Genomic DNA, 18,935 nt, shown 5'->3' on the forward strand with positions numbered 1-18,935 from the left:
GAGTGGTTGTGGAGAAATTTATTGTTAAACCTACTTAAAAAGTTTGGAATCGAAAGGTCAAGCATGGTGGGACTAATGTTCTGAGCTGCATATATTTCAACGTGAGTAGAATCATAGGAAAGGTGGATGAGCCAAGGGCATGAGTCAGAATGTGAAATTATAACATTGTTACCATCAGTGAGGTGTAGTTGTAGAAGGGCAGGACCGGCAGCTCAACGTTCCAGCTTTAGATGTGATAGAGCGGGTGGTATTACTAGTCAGGGAAAATGTCACGCAGTGCTCAGTAAAGTCAGACTTGAGAGCTTGTCTATTGAAGCTTTATGGGTTGAACTGAGAAACATGGGTGTTATGGTCGCATGGCAGTTAGCGCAGTACAATTACAGCTCGGGGTGTTGGAGTTTTCAGTTCAATTCCAACGTTTTCTGTAAAGAGTCCTAACGTCCTCGCCAGGGAATGGCTGTGCTTCTCTGCGTGCTCCGGTTTCTTCTCATGGTCCAAAGGCATACCGGTTAGTAGGTTAATTAGTCATGGTAAATTGTCCTGTGTTTAATGCTAGAGTTAAAACGGGGTTGCTGGGCGTTGTGGGTTGAAGGCCTGGAAGTGTCCATTCTGCGTTGTATCTCTAAGTAAAAGAAAAATAAATAAAATAAGAAAGGTATAACCATGATACTGGGGCTGTGTTACAAACCACCATGCGTCCACGGAACTTAACGGAACAAATTTGTAGCAGGGTCGCAGATTGTTGCAAGAAACACAAGGTTGTAATAATAAGTAATTTTAACTTTCCACATATTGACTGGGACTCCCATACTGTAAAAGGGCTGGATGAGAAAGAGTTTGACAAATGTGCTCAGCAAAGTTTCCACAATCAGTACATAAAAGTCTCAATTAGAGAGAGTGCGACACTAGATCTCCCATTAGGGAATGAGACAAAGCAACTGACAGAAGTTTATGTAGGGGAGCACTTTGCATTAAGTAATCATAATGTCATTAGTCTGAAGGAAATTATGGAAAAGGATAGGTCTGGTCTTTGGGTTGAGATTCTAAATTGGAGGAAGGCCAATTTTGATGGTATCAGAAAGGGTCAGGCAAGTGTGTATTGGGAAAGGTTGTTTTCTGGGAAAGATATACTTGGTAAGTGGGAGGCCTTCAAAAGTGAAATTTTGAGAGTATGAAGTCTGTATATTCTTGTCAGAATAAAAGGCAAGGATGACAGGTTTAGGGAATCTTGGTTTTCAAGAGATTTTGAAGCCCTGGTCAAGAAAAAGAAGGAGATCCATAGAAGGTATAGGCAGGCAGGAAAAAATGAAGTGCTTAAGGAGTATAAGAAATGCAAGAGAACACTTCAGAAGGCTAAAGAGGACATGAGATTGCCTATACTCCTTAAAGGCTTCTACAGATATTATTAAGAGCCAAAGGACAGCAAGGAACAAAATTGGTCCTCTGGAAGGTCAAAGTGGTAACCTATGTATGGAGCCGAAAGAGATAGGGGAGATTTTAAATTGAGTTTTTGTACCCGTATTTACTCAGGAGATGGTCACAGAGTCTATAGAAGTGAAGCAAAGCAGCAGCAAGGTTATGGACCCTACACAGATTACAGAGGAGGAGGTGTTTGCTGTCTTGATGCAAATTAGGGTGGATAAATCCCCAGAGCCTGACAAGGTGTTCTCTCGGATCCTGTGGGAGGCTAGTGCAGAAATTTCAGGGTCCTTGCAAAGATATTTAAAACATCCTTAACCACAGGTGAGGTGCTGGAGGATTGGAGGATGGCTAAAGTGCATCTGTTGTTCAAAGAAGGCCCTAAGAATAAGTCAGGAGATCATAGACCGGTGAGCCTGTTATCAGTAGTGGTAAAGTTATTGGAAGGTATTCTAAGGGACCAGATATATAAGTATTTGGATACAGGGACCGATTAGGGATAATCAACATGGCGTTAGGCACGATAAGTCATGTCTAGTCAAAGACCAACCCCCCAATGCATACTGAGAAAGAGAAAAAAAAAACAAATCATGCAAACGATAGAAATGAGCAACAATGACAGCTTTCTGAACCAAATTGATTCCTTATATCCAAAACCCTGGAGCAACCTGGAGTCGACCCAAAGCCTCAATATTCAGTTTATCATAATCGCGAGGCAAATTGCTGCAAAGTTAGCAGACATGAAGCACAGCAGTCTCACAGCCTTAGTGTCATGGAGAGGGAAGCCCCTGGCCTGGTGTTTAAATTATCTGAACAGCCGATTGTACCTTGCATTAGGCCGCAGCGAATCACTCCAGGCCTAGAATATGCTGCTCAGTGAATTGCTCCAGGCCTAGAAGAAGCCACCCTACAAATTGCTCTAGGCCTAGATTTCACTACCAAAGAAATCGTTCTTGACCTCTCCAAATCGGCTTGGCATACAGAGTGATTCAACCTTGCCTGAACCTGCTTTTCCAGTCTATGTGGCAAATTGCTCCAGGTCTAGAACACACCACCCAGTGATTCGATTCAGGCCTGGATTTCGCTGCCAAAGAAGGAATCCTTGACCTTTGCAAATTGGCTCAGCACTTAGAGTGAATCACCCTCGCACCGGGTTAGTTGGATGGGTATCGGAACTCCTCTATCTCATCTTCTCCTCTCTGAATCATTCACTCCAGCCAGCACAGCTTCAACGCCGGGGGCGTTGATTTTGCAGTGCACCAGCGGGGCACATCCTGTAAATTTTTTCTTTGCCTTCTCTTGCCTTTTCACTGTTTGCGGTGATAGTTTACCACAACTTACTTCAAAAAAAGTGTTGTTAGCAATATTTTTAATTGAATTCTTTTGCCTTTCAACAACCAGTAAGCTGTTGCATGTCTTCAGTAGCGCTATTTTAAATTAGAAAAAAATTAGACCATACTTGGAATATTGTGTTCAGGTCTGCTCACTTCATTATCGAAAGGATGTGGAAGTTTTAGAGAGGGTGCAGAGGAGATTTACCAGGTTGCTGCCTAGATTAGAGTGTATGTATTATAGATTGATTGAGTTTAGGCATTTCTCTTTGAAGATAAGATGGAAGCGAGGTGACCTGACAGTGGTGTGTAAGATGACAAGAGGCATAGAGAGAATGGATTTCCAGAGGCATTTTCCCAGGGTGGAAATGGCTTTCACAAGGGGGCATAATTTTTTGGTAATTGGACAAAAGTATAGGTGGGGATAAAAAGGAAATACCTCCATCCGCGAACCTTCACCTTCCATGTCATCCAGAGGACACGGCCATGATCATCGTGAGGAAACAAAGTTAATGGATTGGGCACGTGGTGAGAAGAGAGGCAGCTCCATCATCAAGACAGCACTTCGTTGGACCCCTGAGGGGTGGAGGCAGCATGGGAGATCAAAGACAACTTGGCCCCGTACTGTAGAGGCAGAAATGGGGGACCCTGTACTCAGCTTGGCACAATAGAGAAGATAGCCAAGGACAGACAGAGGGAAGTCATTCATTGCTAACCTAAACACCAGTGGCATAAAGGGCAGTAGGTAAGTAATTAGATGCAATGTCAGAGGTAAGTTTTTGAACTGAGACTGGTGGAATGTACTGCCAGGAATGTGGTAGGGGTAGATACATGGCACATGGATAAAAGAAAAACTGAGTGTCATTTGGAAGGGAAGGGCTAGATTGATCTTAGAGTAGGTTAACAGATTTGAACATCTTCACAGACCTAAGGGCCTGTCTATGCTCTAAGTTCCGTGTGCTTTTAATTTTTGTTGCTTAAGCGATTTTACATGACGGTTATTAGTATTTATTAGGAGACATTAAAGAACTATTGACAATTTGTCAATTCACCTTTGACTGTTGGGGTGGCCTGGTAACATAATGGCTTGCACACACTTCCAGCGACCTGCGTTCAATTCACGCAGCTGCCAGTAAGGAGTTTGCACATTCTCCCTGCGACTGCGTGGGTTTCCTCTGGTTGCTCCAGTTTCCTCCCATAGTCCAAAGGCATACCATTTGGTAGGTTAAGTGGTTGTCGGAAATTGTCCTGTAATCAGGCTAAGATTAAATCGGGGTATTGCTGGGCAGTGCAGCACTAAGGACTGAAAGAGCCTGCTCCGTGTTTTACCTCAATAAATAAAAATAAATGAGCTGTGAGCTCTTGAATGACCTTCAAGATAGAGGAGAAGTCCCAACAGTCTTGAGGACTAGTCACCACCAACAGCTCACTGATTCTCGAAAGGAGTTATGGAACCTGACAGATAATATTTGGCGATGGAAGAAAACAGGACAGGAGTAAAGGGGAATGTAACAGAGATTGCACAGGCTAGTTTGCCCTGGTTAGCCATGTATTTCCTTGGACTTCATTGTTAACTCCTTCTCTGACTCTCAGTTTCACTTTTACTTCTGGTTTTCAGATCTGTAGTAAAGTCTCTATGATTATGGCTGTGGATTACTGACACACTTCCACTCATCTGCTTGATGTCTTATGAGGTGTAACAATCATCACAAAATCCTAAACAGAACAGGCAGCTAATGAATATATATTACATTTCCAAAATTTTAGGAACAAAGACCTTGAAATGGGCTTGTTCTGCATTGTGGCAAGTTAATTAACTGTCATCACAGTTTAGTAAAAGACAGATGAATAGGTAAACATAAATAAAAATGCAACATATTCAGTTTGGTAATAGGGGAATAGATTAATGCCTGGTTAAATTATTTAAATGTCAAATTCTCCAGTTTCTTGATGTGTCTGGAATATTTGGTTTCAATTTGCTGTCATAGAGCTCATGTTTTATTCAGTTTATTTAGTTGTAGCAATAATGCATTTTTGAGTTGGATCATTATGTCCACAGTAAAACTCTTTGCTAATGTCTGAAGAATTATTCCAATAGCATTTTGCTACTCGAACTAATGACTTAGTGCATCAATTAAGCGTGAGAAACAATGCCAAACTACACATTTAGACTACTTCAGTATAGAAGCTTTAGCTTTCAGTGACGTTTTATCCGTCCATGCACAAAGCTTGGCTACTCAGGGTAATGCTACGTCTGTTAGCATTTTATGTACAAAAGACGTGATCCTTCACTTCACTCACATTACTGATTATTAGGGTCCACCTCGGATGAAAGGTCATCAAGCTGCAAAGGTAACTTTGCCTCTCTCTTCTTAGAGGCTACATGTCTGTGGCACAGACTGAACGATTCAGGAGCACCTTCTTCCCCTCTGCCATCTGATTACTGAACGGACGTTGAACCCATGAACACTACCTCACTAGATTTTATTATTTTTATTTCCCACTACTTACTTAATTCAACTACATAATACAGTGTACATATATTCTTACTGTAATTCACAATTTTCTCTCTATTATTATGTATTGCAATGTACTGCTGCCGCAAAGACAACAAATTTCATGACATATGCCGGTGATATTAAATTTGATTCTGATTCTGAATATTTCCAGCATGGTTTGCTTTCTTTATTTCAGCTACTTAACATCTGTAGTATTTTGGTTTCACAGATGACTTCTATGGATTCTTGTCTATTCGTAATATTCCCTTGTCTACCATCTTCACAGTCAATAAAGGAACACTATTTATTACAACTTGCATTGTACTTAACCTTTTGCCAGTAGTTTGGGGAACTGCTGGTCAAGCAGTTCTTACAGATCAAAATGTTTATGTCTCCGCATATCTAGGTAGCAATTTTGACCTATAGAGCAGATTGCGAATTCAAAACAGTGTAGCTAAATTCTCACCCTGTATTGAATGCATCACTAAGTACAGCGGTGGATTTCAGCGACCTGGATGGAGAATATAAATGTGCTTTGCACCTGTCCCCTCAACCTTCTTCCAGTACGGAGAAAATTATTTTCCTGTTATCATCTTCATCGCTTTAACCTCACTAAAATGGTAAGTTTACATTTTGTGTTTCGACACTAGAAAATCTGTAGATGCCCGAAGTCCAAGCAACACACACAAAATGCTGGAGGAACTCAGCAGGGCAGGCAGCGTCTATGAAAAAGAGCAAACAGTCGACATTTCGGGCTGAGCCCCTTCATCAGGACTGGAATAAAAAGATGAGAAGTCAGAGCAAGAAGGAGGGGGGAGGGGAGGAATAAGTTCAAGGTAGTAGGTGATAGATGAAACCGGGAGAGGGTGAGGGGTGAGGTAAAGAGCTGGTAATTTGATTGGTGAAAGGGATAACATTACAACCATGGATTCAGCAGCGCAGCAGATACGGCAATTGTCTTTGTGAATATACATGTGTCAACTAATTATATTTCATTGTGATGGTATTTAACTCCATTCTTTTTGTCATAGCGCTTGTCGAGACTTCAGCAAAGCACAGTAATGTTTCACTGCCTGTTTGCATTTGGCCTTGCCTGAGAAACTGGACTGTCAAGTCAACTGACTCTGAAGACAGCGGTATTCCCTTTATAATTAATTATTCCTTTCAGCCACAGTGTAGGCTTCATTTTCCATTTGAGAGTATTAGTTAACAGCCCTGTTTGGCCTAGTGTTTATTGTTTTCTTTTCCCTCAAAACTGTTTGCATTAAAGTCTGTGAACTATCAACCCGCTTCAGTGGCTCTCGCTCTGTACTTTGGCCATATCCGAACGTAGTGACAGATAAAGGGCTGGAGAAGGGGGAATCTGATAGGAGAGTGTAGAAAACCATGGAAGAAAGGGAAGGGAGTGGAGCACTAGGTGGAGGTGATGGGCAGGTAAGGAAATAAAGTAAGAGAGGGAGACAGGAATGAGGAAATGGTGAAGAAGGGGGGCAGTTACCAGAAGTTCAAGAACTCTATGTTCATGCCATCAGATTGGAGACTACCCAGATGGAACATAAGGTGTTGCTCCTCCAACCTAAGTGTGATCTCATCGTGGCAGTAGAGGAAGCCATTGACTGGCATGTTAGAATGAGAATGGGAAGTAGAATTGAAATGGGTGGCCACCAGGAGAGCCCGCTTTTTCTGGCAGATGGAGCATAAGTGCTTGGTGAAGTGGTCTTCCAATCTATGTTGGGTCTCACCGATACACAGGAGGCCACATCGGGTATACTGGACCCCCACAGACTCACAGGTGAAGTGTTGCCTTGCCAGGAAGGACTGTTTGGGGCCCATGAGGGGGGAGGTATTGGGGGAGGTGTAGGGGCAGGTATAGCACTTGTTTGTTTATTTGCTTTTGTTCAGAGAAATTAAAACATAATTTTTTAAGGTTCAACAGTTCAAAGGTCCAAAGGTCCAATTTGATGTCAGAGAAATGTATAAAATATACATCCTGAAATGCTTTTTCTTCGCAACTATCCACGAAAATAGAGGAGTGCCCCAAAGGATAAACAAGTTAAACGTTAGAACCCCAAAGTCCCCCCCTAGCTCCCCTCCCTCCTGCGCGTAAGCAGCAGCAAAGCAACAATCTCCCTTCCCCCCACTGGCAAAAAAAAGCAACAGCACCCACCATCGGGCACTCAAACATGAGCAAGCAATAGCAAAGACACAGGCTTGTAGTTACCCCAAATACTTCATGTTTCACCCAGTATACGACATACCACAGGCTCTCTCTCTCTCCCTAATAAGCAAGAAGGAGGTGTCTCTATTTCCCCAGCCAGCGGGGAGGCATAACAAACAACTTGTTGGTTTACGATGTTAAAAGTCCATTATGTCGCTTTTTTCAAGCTCTGTGCCAGAAGATCTCAAAGATCTCGGATCTTCGGGCACACAGCAGATATCCCGACTCCCCTGATGACACACGGGTCTCCTGCCATGATATCGACCCTCAATCCACCCGTCTCCAGAATCCCAAGATCCTAGGCTTCCAAATCCGAGCTGGACTCTTAGGCCGAGCCCTTGGCATGCCAAACAACAATGGCTGGTTATGAAACCCGAGAGCGGGTCCCATTCCCGCAAAGAACCGAAGTCAGCGTGTAACTATTGGTCAGGGTCTTGCTAAGAACCCTGAAAGGGAAAAGTAAAGATATTAAAGATGGAAACAGAGTTGTTTCCGAAGATGCAAACAAAGGAGTTGCCATTTAACGCCATTGTTACTCTGCTCCGCCTCTTCTATTGTTTAATGTTCTAATATTTAATTTTTAATTTAATGAAAATATATGTTTTTGAACATATCTGATTAGCACGAGCTGTCATGGCTATCAGGGCAGTCTGGGTAAAGGATCTCATGTTCTACAAAAGGTGAATGTGGTCTTGTGAATTTCCCAGGGAGCATACTGGAAGCATGGGTCGTGCCAAGTACCATTTAGAGAATTCTGTTACGTGGATCATAATAGGAACTCTCCCATAATCCTGACCACTGTTTATATGCTGCCAAACACTGATGTTGCCCAAGCACTCGATATTTTGAGTTCCACGAATAGCAAACAAGAAACAGCCTATCCTGATGCATTTCAAATCATTGCCAGGGACTTCAGTCAGGCATGCTTGAAGAAATCTCTGCTCCATTACCATCAACATATCATCTGCAGCACCAGGGGTCCCAATACACTTAACTACTGCTATACTACAGTAAGGAATGCCTACTATTCCATCGCTAGACTGAATTTTGGGATATTTGATCATCTGGCTGTCCTCCTCCTACTAGCATTCAGGCCAAGGCTGAAGAGCCAAGTTCCAAAGGTAAAGATAACAAGATGTCATCTCGGGAGGCAGAGGAATGGTTACGGGATTGTCTCGTTGGTTGACTGGGGGATATTCAAGGAGTCATCAGAGGATCTGAACAAATACACCATGTTTGTCATGGACTTTATGAAGACAGTCGTGGATGAGTGTGTCCCTAAAAAATGATTCAGAGTCTACCATAACTAGTAGCTCTGGATGAACAAGATATCTGCAATCTGCTGAGGGCCAGATGGGTGGTGTTCAGGTCCGGTGATCAAGTGGAATCACAGAAGGATACTCGACAGCTGTGGCAGGGCTTGAATGCAATCATTTCCTACAAAGTGGAACCAAGTGACATACAGTATGTGAAAACGAGGCTTTTCTCTCGAATGAGCTCAATGCCTTTCACACTCATTTTGACTGACAAAACATGGAGGCACCATAACAAACTCACACAGCACTCAGCGGTCCTGTGATTTCAGTATTTGAGGCTGACGTGAGAGCATCCTTTGGGAGGCTGAACCCATGGAAAGCATCTTGCCCAGACGAAGTACCTGGTTGAGTACAGAAGACCTGTGCCATTCAGATGTCCACTGAGAACTTTAACCTCTCGCTTTGACAGTCAGAGGCACCCACCTGCTTCAAGCAGGCTTCATTTATACCGGTGTCCAAGAAGAAGATGGTGATGTGCCTCAATGATGATTATCATCCGGTGGTACTTACATCCACTGTGATAAACTGTTTTGAGAAGGTGGTTATGAAACATATTAACTCCTGCTTGAGAAGCGACTTGGATCAGCTGCAATTTTCCTACTGGAGGAACAGGTCCACAGCAGATGTCATTTTGTTGTCTCCTTATTCAACTCTGGAACAACTGGACTGTGAAAACCCATACATCATGATGCCCTTCATTGATTGCAGCACTGTATTCAATACTATCATCGCCTCAAAACTAATCAATAAGCTTCAAGATCTTGGCCTCATGCAAATGGATATTCGATTTCCTCACTTGCAGACACTAGTCATTTTGGAATTGCAACAACATCGCCTCCACGATCTTCACTAGCAAACTGTAGATGCACCACAAGGCTGTGTGTTTAACCCCTGCTCTTCTTGCTTTACACTTATGACTGTGTGGCCAGGTACAGCTCCATTGCCATACTTAAGTTTGCCCATGACTCCACTGTTGTTGCACGATTCAAAGATGGTGATGAATCAGCATGCAGGAATGAGATTAAAACAACATCTCACTCAATGTCAGCAAAACCAAAGAGTTGATTATTGACTACAGGAGGATGAAGCCAGAGGTCCATGAGCCAGTTCTCATCGGGGATCAGAGGTGGAGGGAATCAGCAGTGTTATCATTTCAGAGGATCTGTCCTGGGTCCTGCATGGAAGTGTAATTATGAAGAAAGCACAGGAGCACCTCCATTTTCTTAGTTTTCACAAGTTTGTCATGTCATCTAAAACTTTGACAGAGTACTATAGATGCATGGTGGTGAGTATACTGACTGGTTGCATCATAATCTGGTGTGGGAATACCAATATCCTTGAATGGAAAAGCCTCCAAAAGTAGTGAATACAGCCCAGTCCATCACAGATGAAACTCTCCCCTCAACTGAGCACATCTATAATGAATGTTGTTGCAGAAAAGCAGCGTTCATCATCAAGGACCCCCACCATCCAAACCGTACTCTTTTTTACACCACTGCCATCAGGAAGGAGGTACCTAAGTTTCACCAAGGACTGAAGTGGCTGGACCGGGGCAAGAGAGGAAAATGAACTGACTTTGGCTGATAGAAGTGCCAAGCCAGATTAAAAAGATCAAGGCATCAAGGCGAAAGGCAAAGGATGAACTGGTGTTTAGCTCAGTACTCCATGAGATTTATTCACCTTCAGCACTGAACTGACTCTGCAGCTGTGGCTTACAATGTTAAATTGGCTCCATTGCTCTGGCCTGCATCTATCGGACTTCTGGATCGACTTCATTTGCCTCAGCTCTGAACTGGCTCCTTGGCTGTGGATTCACACTTGGGAATTTTGCTGTTTATGTTCTGTGTGCTGTTTCCTCACATTTTGTTGCTTGCTCGACACGTTCTTGTTCCTCACACACTTGCTGTTTGACAGACATTGCTGTGTGGGTTTTTTTTAAATGGGTTCTGTTGTGTTTCTTTGTTTTGTGGCTGCCTGCAAGAAAACAGATCCTACGATTGAATGTAGTATGCATACATTGATAATAAGTGTACTTAGAACTTTGAAGTCCCACACCACAGGTTCAGCAATAATTATTACCTTCAATCATCAGGATCTCGAACCAGAGGCGATAACTATACTCACTTCAGCACTGAACAGGTTCCATAATCTATGAAATCACTTTTAAGGACTCTACAACTAATGTTCTTGATATTGATTGTTTATTTATTTAGTGATATTATTACTTTTTTCTCTTTTTTATTTGCGTGGTTAGTTGTCTATTGCACACAGGCTGTTTGTCCATCTTTGTTGTGTGTGTTTTCATTGATTCTATTGTGTTTCTTCATAGTAAGCTGCAGAGAGCATAAACTTAGTCAGTCCCATCATGGGGACTAGCCTCCATAGTATCCAGGACATCAGAGAGGAGAAGATGGCGACGCGACGCAGTGCACAGTGGCCACTCCGGTGATGAATATCTGTTATCTGTCAAGTAGAGTGCTGTGCATAATCCTGATTTGATGGAGACAGACGTGAGAAGCACGGAGGAACATCTGGTGAAACTTCTGAAATGCCTGTGTCGCTGCCGCTGCTGCTGTGTGATTCAGCATCTCCAGAGGGGAAGGCCCCGAGTCCTCGGCTTTGCTTGTTACTCGGCGGCAGGGCGGGGTCGAAGCGCTCGGCAGAGATGGTGCTCGGTGCTCGGTGTCAGAGGGCTGGTCGTAAGCTTGAAGTTTTCGGATGGACTCGGAGTCGGCTGTGGTCGGGTGCTTCCAGGGTGCTGCATCGGCAAGCTTGTGGCACTGGAGGTTCACGGCAGGAAGAGTTTCTCCCTTCTATTGTCTGTGTGAGGTGATGAGTCTACTGGGACTTTGAGACTTTTTTTACCGTGCCCATGGTCTGCTCTTTATCAAATTACGGTATTGCTTTGCACTGTTGTAACTATATGTTATAATTATGTGGTTTTTGTCAGTTTTAGTCTTGGTCTGTCCTGTGTTTCTGTGATATCATACTGGAGGAACATTGTATCATTTCCTAATGCATGCATTTCTAAATGACAATAAATGAGAACTGAGTGTCCTCATAATCTAATCTAATCTAATCTTGAGGAGTGGTGCCTCAGAATGGTAGTATCCATCATTAAGGACCCCCATCCCTCAGGACATGCCGTCTTCTCAATGCTGCCATCAGGGAGGAAGTACAGAAGCCTGAAGGTACACAGTCAACAATTTAGAAACGGCTTCTTCCCCTCTGCTATCAGATATTGAACCCATAAACACTACCTCACTACTTTTTTATTTCCTATTTTTTGCACTACTTATTTAATTTTACTATTTAATATATATACTTCCTGCAATTTACAGTTTTTTCCCTTTTTTTTCTTTTCTATTATTATGTACTGCACTATACTGCTGCTGCAAGCTTCATGACATATACAGGTGATATTAAACTTATTTCCGATTCTGATATTTACTGTGAATGCCCATAAGAAAGTGAATCTCGGGTGACATAGACAACCCTGCCTAGCCTGCTGAGTTCCTCCTGCATTTATTGTGTGTCGTTTTGGATTTCCAGCATCTGCAGACTTTCTCATGTTGATGATATACTGTATGTACTTTGATAAGAAGTTTACTTTGAAGTTTTTGTTTAGAAATACATTACATGACTGAATTTCTAAACCAATGTCTGTGAAAATCGAGTGGAGCATTGAAACCTGTGTTCCTCGTCTAGATGAACAGTAATAACAGTTATCAGTGTGGATCTCGAAGATCCTTTTCTTCTTTTTAACCTAATTACAAGCAAGACAAAATACTAGTCATTTTTCCAGCAATATAATGGATAACCCTTGACAAAGCAACCATGGAATGTTTGCAAGGCAGTACTAAACTGAAATGAGACAAAAAAAAACTATCATTATTTCTTTGAAAACCAGAATGAAATGACTGTGTGGATGAAATTAATCAAATTTGTTCTTTGAAAAAGTTGTAAAGGCTTGAGCCATCCTTCTAATAGGAATGTAATTTTTATTGCTCTGAGGCTAGAATTTTCTAAAAGTCAAACTATAATTACATTAACTAATGATTTCTGGGGAACAAACATTTTTCTTTTGATCAGCAAAGATGCTAAACTGCATAGGAACTAGCTCCTCCCATTACCACAGTGTGGTGAAAAATCTTTCATGCCTATTTTGTTTCTTCAGTCATTCGTAAAATAATGAAAGGTCAGCTTTTGGTAAAGACCATAAGATGTAGGAGCAGAATTAGGCCATTTGGCCCATCGAGTCTGCTCTGCCATTTCATCATGGCTGATCCATTTTCCCTCTCAGCCCCAATCTCCAGCCTTCTCCCTGTGTGCCTTCATGCCCTAACCAATGAAGAATCTATCAACCTTTTCCTTAAATATACCCAATGATTTGGCCTCCACATCACCTGTGGCAACAAATTGCACAGATTCACCACTGCTCTCTGGCTAAAGATGGAGACTTTAAAATCCAGAAAAGAAAATGAATCAATTTCTTATTTATTATGTATTTAAAATTTCTTTCTTTAGAACATAGAATATAGAACAGCAAAGCAAGCTACAAGGCTTCGGCGCACAATGTTGTGTTGACATCTTAACCTACTCCAAGGTCAATCTGACCCTTCCTTCCCACATATCTGTGTTGTGGTGTATTACAATTTGTAAAAATATTATATGAAAGTCTGAACAATTCCAGGTGTCACTTTAGCTCTTTGTGAGCTCACAGTGTGGAAGGTGTCTGTACAAGTTAAATACTGTAGGTATGTTAAATGTTTGCTAACAGTGGCTGGATTTTTTCTTGGCCTCAAAGCACCAGTGGTATGAGTGAAGTCAAGTCAAGTTTATTGTCATTTAACTATATACATGTCTATAACATATATAACTATATAATATATATAGAAACGAGGAAATGTTTCTCCGAACCAGTATGTAAAGCATGGTAGTATACATAATACACATTGCTCACAATAATTTATGAAGGTAAAGATTAAATCTACAGATGAATTACACATAAATAACAAACTAAAGTGCATAAATTAAATAATCTAAGGTACGGAACAGATTAATCAGTGACACTGTGAACATGATATGGCTGGGAGTTCAGAAGCCTAATGTCCTGAAGGATGAATCTGTTTCCCATCCTGAACATTCTTGTTTTTATGCATTGGAGTCTCCTGCCTACTGCTAGAAAGTCAGAGAGGATGCTGGATGGATGGGTGGGATCCTTAATAATATGAAGGTCCCTGCGTACACAGCGCTCCTGATAAATGACCACGATGGATGGGAGGGAGAACCCTATGATCCTCTCAGCTGTTCTCACAGTCAAAAGACCAAAGAGTTTATCTGTCTCAATGCTTGTGCATTGACCCCCTATTTATTGAGACAAGTTTTGTTCAGTTCTTGGGACTTCACCTAGGGATCGCAATCGATCAGTGCCAAGGATGGACTCAGGGTGATTTCACGAGTTGGAATTTGGAGTTCCCCCAATAATAGCAACAAACAAGTGCAGACTAAGAATCATGAACTTACTATGTAGTACTTAGTGTGGTTTATATGTGCTTTCTGCTTTATGATAATGAATTAGGCTTAAATTACTTTGCTGAGCTTGTACACTTATTACATCTCCAGGACACTCGAATTGGCTTGGGTCTTTTGGGTCTGATCAACTCAGCCCATTACAACATCCCTCCATTTGTATATAATTCACGTGTTTATCTCAGTGTCTCTTAAATGTCCCTAATGTATCTGCCTCTCGACCATCACCAACAGCAATGTGTTCCATAATAAAAACTACCTCTGACGTCCTCTCTATATTTTTCTCCAATTGCCTTTAAATCATGTTAGCCATTTCAATCCTGGGAAAGAGTCTCTGACTGCCCACTTTATCTTTGCCTCTTATCATCTTCTGCATCTCTGTGAAGGCACCTCTCACGTTCCTTCTTGCCAAAGGGAAAAGACTTAGCTTGCTCAACCTCTCCTTATAAGATGTGCTTTCTAATCCAGGTAGCATCCTGGCAAACATCTTCTACATCCTCTAGAAGCTTCCACATCCTGTCTATAATGGGCCTAACAGAAATGAACACAATACTCCAAGTCTTAAAAAAGGGAAAGTCTGCAGAAGCTGGATGACCAAAGCAACACATTCAAAATGCTGGAGGAACTCAGCAGGTCAGGCAGCTTCAATAGAAATGAATAAACAACTAGTGTTCAGGCAGAGTTCCTTCTTCAGGACAGTCTGGTGTAACCAGAAACATGAGAAAATCTGAAGATGCTGGAAATCCAAAGCAACAGACACAAAATGATGGAGGAACATCAACGCACACTGGTGTAACCAGAATTCTATAGAGCTGCAACATTATCCTGTGGCACTTGAACTCAATCCCCTGACTAATGAAGGTCAACACACCATATACCTTCTTAACCACCCAATCAACTTGCACTACAACATTGAGGGATCTTTGGATATGAACTGTAAGTTCTCTCTGTTTCTCCACACTGTTAATAATCCTGCCATTAACCCTGTATCATGCCTTCAAGTTCCACCTTCCAAAGTGAATCACTTCACACTTTTCCGGATTGAACTCCATCTGCCACTTCTCAGCCCAGCTCTGCGTCCTATCAATGTCCCATTGTAACCTATGAGAACCTTCTTTGCTATCCAAGACACCACTGACCTTCCTGTTATCTGCAATCTTAGAAACCTGCCTTCCACTTCCTCATCCAAGTTATTCATAAAAAACACAAAGAGCAGGGTTCCTAGAACAGATCCCTGCAGAACATCACTGGTCACGGACTTCCAGGCAGAATATGCTCCATCTTCCACCGCCCTGTGCCTTCTGTGGGTAAGCCAATTCTGAATCCACAGAGTTTGTTAGATTTTATGTTTTTGCTGCTGATATAATACAGAAAATTCAAAGATGCATAACAATTATGTAATGCACAAAATGGACAGTGATGAAGCGATTGACTTTGAAGTTATCAATCGAGAATCATAATGGTCTGCAGCATCCATACTTAATCCTAATGTTATGCTATTAGTCAAAGGAGATTGATTCAGTTGACTGTGGTGAATGTTTCTATTGGCACGAGAATGAGCTAAAACGAACTGACCCCATTAAAGAGGTGAAAGGCATTGTATATGTCACAACCACAGATTCGGCATTGCAGTAGATAGGCCAATTGCGCTTGAGAACATGCACGCGTCAACTAATTATTATTTAATTGTGATAGTGTTTAACTCCATACTTGTCATTGTAGTGCTTGTCGAGACTTGGACACAGCAACACTTCGCTGGCTGCATTCCGTCTTCCCTGAGAAATTGGACTGTCGGGTCAACTGACTCTGGAGACTAGCGGTATTCGTTTTATTCTTAGTTTTTCTTTTCAGCTGCAGTGTAGGTTTCGTTTTCCATTTGATGTTTTAGTCAATGGCCCTGTTTGGCCTCACGTTTATAGTTTCCTTTTCCTTTTAACATTGTTCACATTAAAATCTGTGAACTATTGACCTGCTTCAGTGTCTCTCACTCCACACTTGGGCCATATCCGAACCTGTGATGACAGTGTATCTATCAGTGAATACTTTGTGTTTGTTTTCACTGTAGACAGATATTAAGCAAAAAGTGTAATTAAGGAAAAGTGTGAATCACTGGATGATATAAATATAACAAGAAATTAAATATATAAGTTGATTGATGAATGTAACTCATCTGGCCCAGACGAAATGAGTCCTAGCCTGATAAGAAAATTGGATAAATGGAGAGTGCAAACTCTGATCTCCATTGCTTAATGCACTCTGGCTACAGATGTTCAAAGTTCAATTATTATCAAAGTATGTATACGTTATACAATCTTGTGATTCGTTTCCTAACAGGCATCCACAAAGCAAAGAAAATCAAAAGAACCCATTTAAAAAATCAAATACCCAATGAGCAGACAAAAAACAAAGACAAATCATGCAAACAGTAAACCCAAGCAAAGGATGTTCTGAACTGAAATCCATAAAGAGGGTCCATCCACTGTCTGTGTGGTGCCAAACAGGATACTTACTAGAATCTGACAGCAGACCAGTAATACCCATCATTCAGAAGAACATGAGTTAAACAAGGACAACCGTAGATAGATAGACTACCTTTTATGCCACTGTCACTTAGGGCAGAAATGAAAGTCCTCCATTTCTGGCAGTGTTCAGGGCTTCGTTTACCAGGTCAGTACCTTTCTCTCAGTTATCACTATTATCAATCATGCAAGTCCTGATTAGAGACTCAGGAATATCATCATATTCAAATGTAGAAAGATTCTTCATTGCTGTTTCCGTAACAGTTTTGTTTTACCAGTCAGGGCTCTTAGCTCTGAGGTGAACCCCCGAACCTGGAGGACCGGTTGACCACACTTATTATGGCCTCTACCCTCTTACCTGTTTGGCATGGAAGACCCTACCAAAAGCCAAAGCGTAATCTCCTGACTCCAGCCAACATAGCTCTGCAGGTCATTGAGGCATGCGAGCCTCCAAACCCAAAGACAAGCTGTGGTCCTCTTGGAGGCAAGGACAGCCAACTTGGATTTAATTGGGTAAAGATATACCTTTGAAACTTGACTGACTTTTGTTTAGAAAGTAATATGAGAGGTTTATGAGAGAAATGGGTTTGATGGAGTTTGTGTGGATTTCAACAAAATCAGTGACAAATTCCATGATTTTTCAAGGAAAGTGGCTAATTAAATCCAAATGTCCCATTGGGAGGAAACAGATTACTTTGGTCAAGGCTCTTTCAGTTATTATTCCATGGTGGTCTTGGCGTGATATGAATTTAGATGAAATGTAATACATTGCAGCACACACAAAATGCCGTAGGAACTCAGCAGGTCTACGGAAGTGAATGGATAATCGATATATTGGGCTGAGATCCTTCTTCAGGACTGAGAAAGAAGGTGGAAAATGCCAGAATAAAAAGGTGGGGGAGGGAAAAGAGACTAGCTAGCAGGCGATAGGTGAAGTCAGGCGGGTAGGAAAGGTAGAGGGCTGGAAAAGAAAGAATCTGATAGGAGAAGAGGGCGCACCATAGGAGAAAGGGACGGAATAGGGGACCCAGGGAGAAGTATTAGGCAGGTGAGAAGAAGTAAAATGTCAAAGTAGGGAATAGAGGAAGGGGGATATTGTTTACTGGAAGGAGAAATCGATATTCAGGCTAATAAAGTAGATTATCTGCCAATAGGAAGAATTATACCATATCTATGGTATCTCACTGAACAAATTAACTACTTGTGGTGAACTACCTTTCATGAATACAGAGGGAACTCTGAGCTCACCCTCCTGGAAAGTAAAATGGGCCTTGTGTGGCAATTGTCCTCAAATGGGATGGTCCTTGAACTAGCTTGAATGTTATAATCAGACATTTAAAACTCTTTAAGTAGGAAAGTAGAAGGTGGAAATGGATAAGTCTGGCCAACAGGGTTCTGGTGAAGCTGATTAGACCAATACCCTGTACAGTGGATAAAATTTATTGCAGAAGCGTTGATAAACTCCAACAGGTGGTCATTGAAGGCCTATGCTCCACTGGGAGCTAAAGACCTAAGAAGAAGAAGGTTCTAGGCATTAATTAATAACATTAAGATATAGTCAAATGAATGAAAATAAATAAATAAAGCCAGTTACCTCTGTTGTCTTTTTCAAAGGTCCAAAGTACATTTAATATCACAGTTCGTATCCATTACACAACCTGAAATTCACCCTCTTCACAGACATCGACAAAACAATGAAACCTCATACAATGATATGGGGTTCCATCGAAGTTCCAAAGCTCCCCCTTCGCTCAAGCAGCAGCAAAAAGTATTGACTGCTCCCCTACACCCCCCACCATGAAAGCAACAACAGAAACACCGAAGAGTCCATTGATGCAAGGTCCATCAAACTACAGTTCACATACCAGCACTTCGGTATCTGGGACAGGCCGGCTCTCTCCAGTGAGAGGGAGAGAGAGGGCACTCTTGCAATAACGAGGGAAGATCAGCAACCCACTGTTCCCATATTGCTCAGGCAATCCCATTCAATTAAAATTATTCATTCTGTTTAGCCTAGCCATCCCTGGCATGAAAGCTAAGGTTCAGGAACAAATTAGGTCTGGTCTCTCTTCACCCTGTTGCCATCAGGAAGAAGGTTCAGG

General features: G+C 41.9%; 1 long non-coding RNA gene across 2 annotated transcripts in view; it reads left to right on the top strand.

Annotated features, from left to right (window-relative positions):
* The window catches only part of LOC134359407 (uncharacterized), a 156,917-nt gene that overhangs the window by 34,774 nt on the left and 103,208 nt on the right, over nt 1-18,935 (top strand). For both annotated transcript variants that reach the window (XR_010021106.1, XR_010021105.1), the window contains one exon: nt 16,037-16,133. This is a non-coding gene — a long non-coding RNA (uncharacterized LOC134359407). The remainder of the gene's footprint in view (nt 1-16,036; nt 16,134-18,935) is intronic.

The sequence above is a fragment of the Mobula hypostoma genome, chromosome 20 (assembly GCF_963921235.1).
Source record: "Mobula hypostoma chromosome 20, sMobHyp1.1, whole genome shotgun sequence".
Lineage (NCBI taxonomy): Eukaryota > Metazoa > Chordata > Chondrichthyes > Myliobatiformes > Myliobatidae > Mobula > Mobula hypostoma.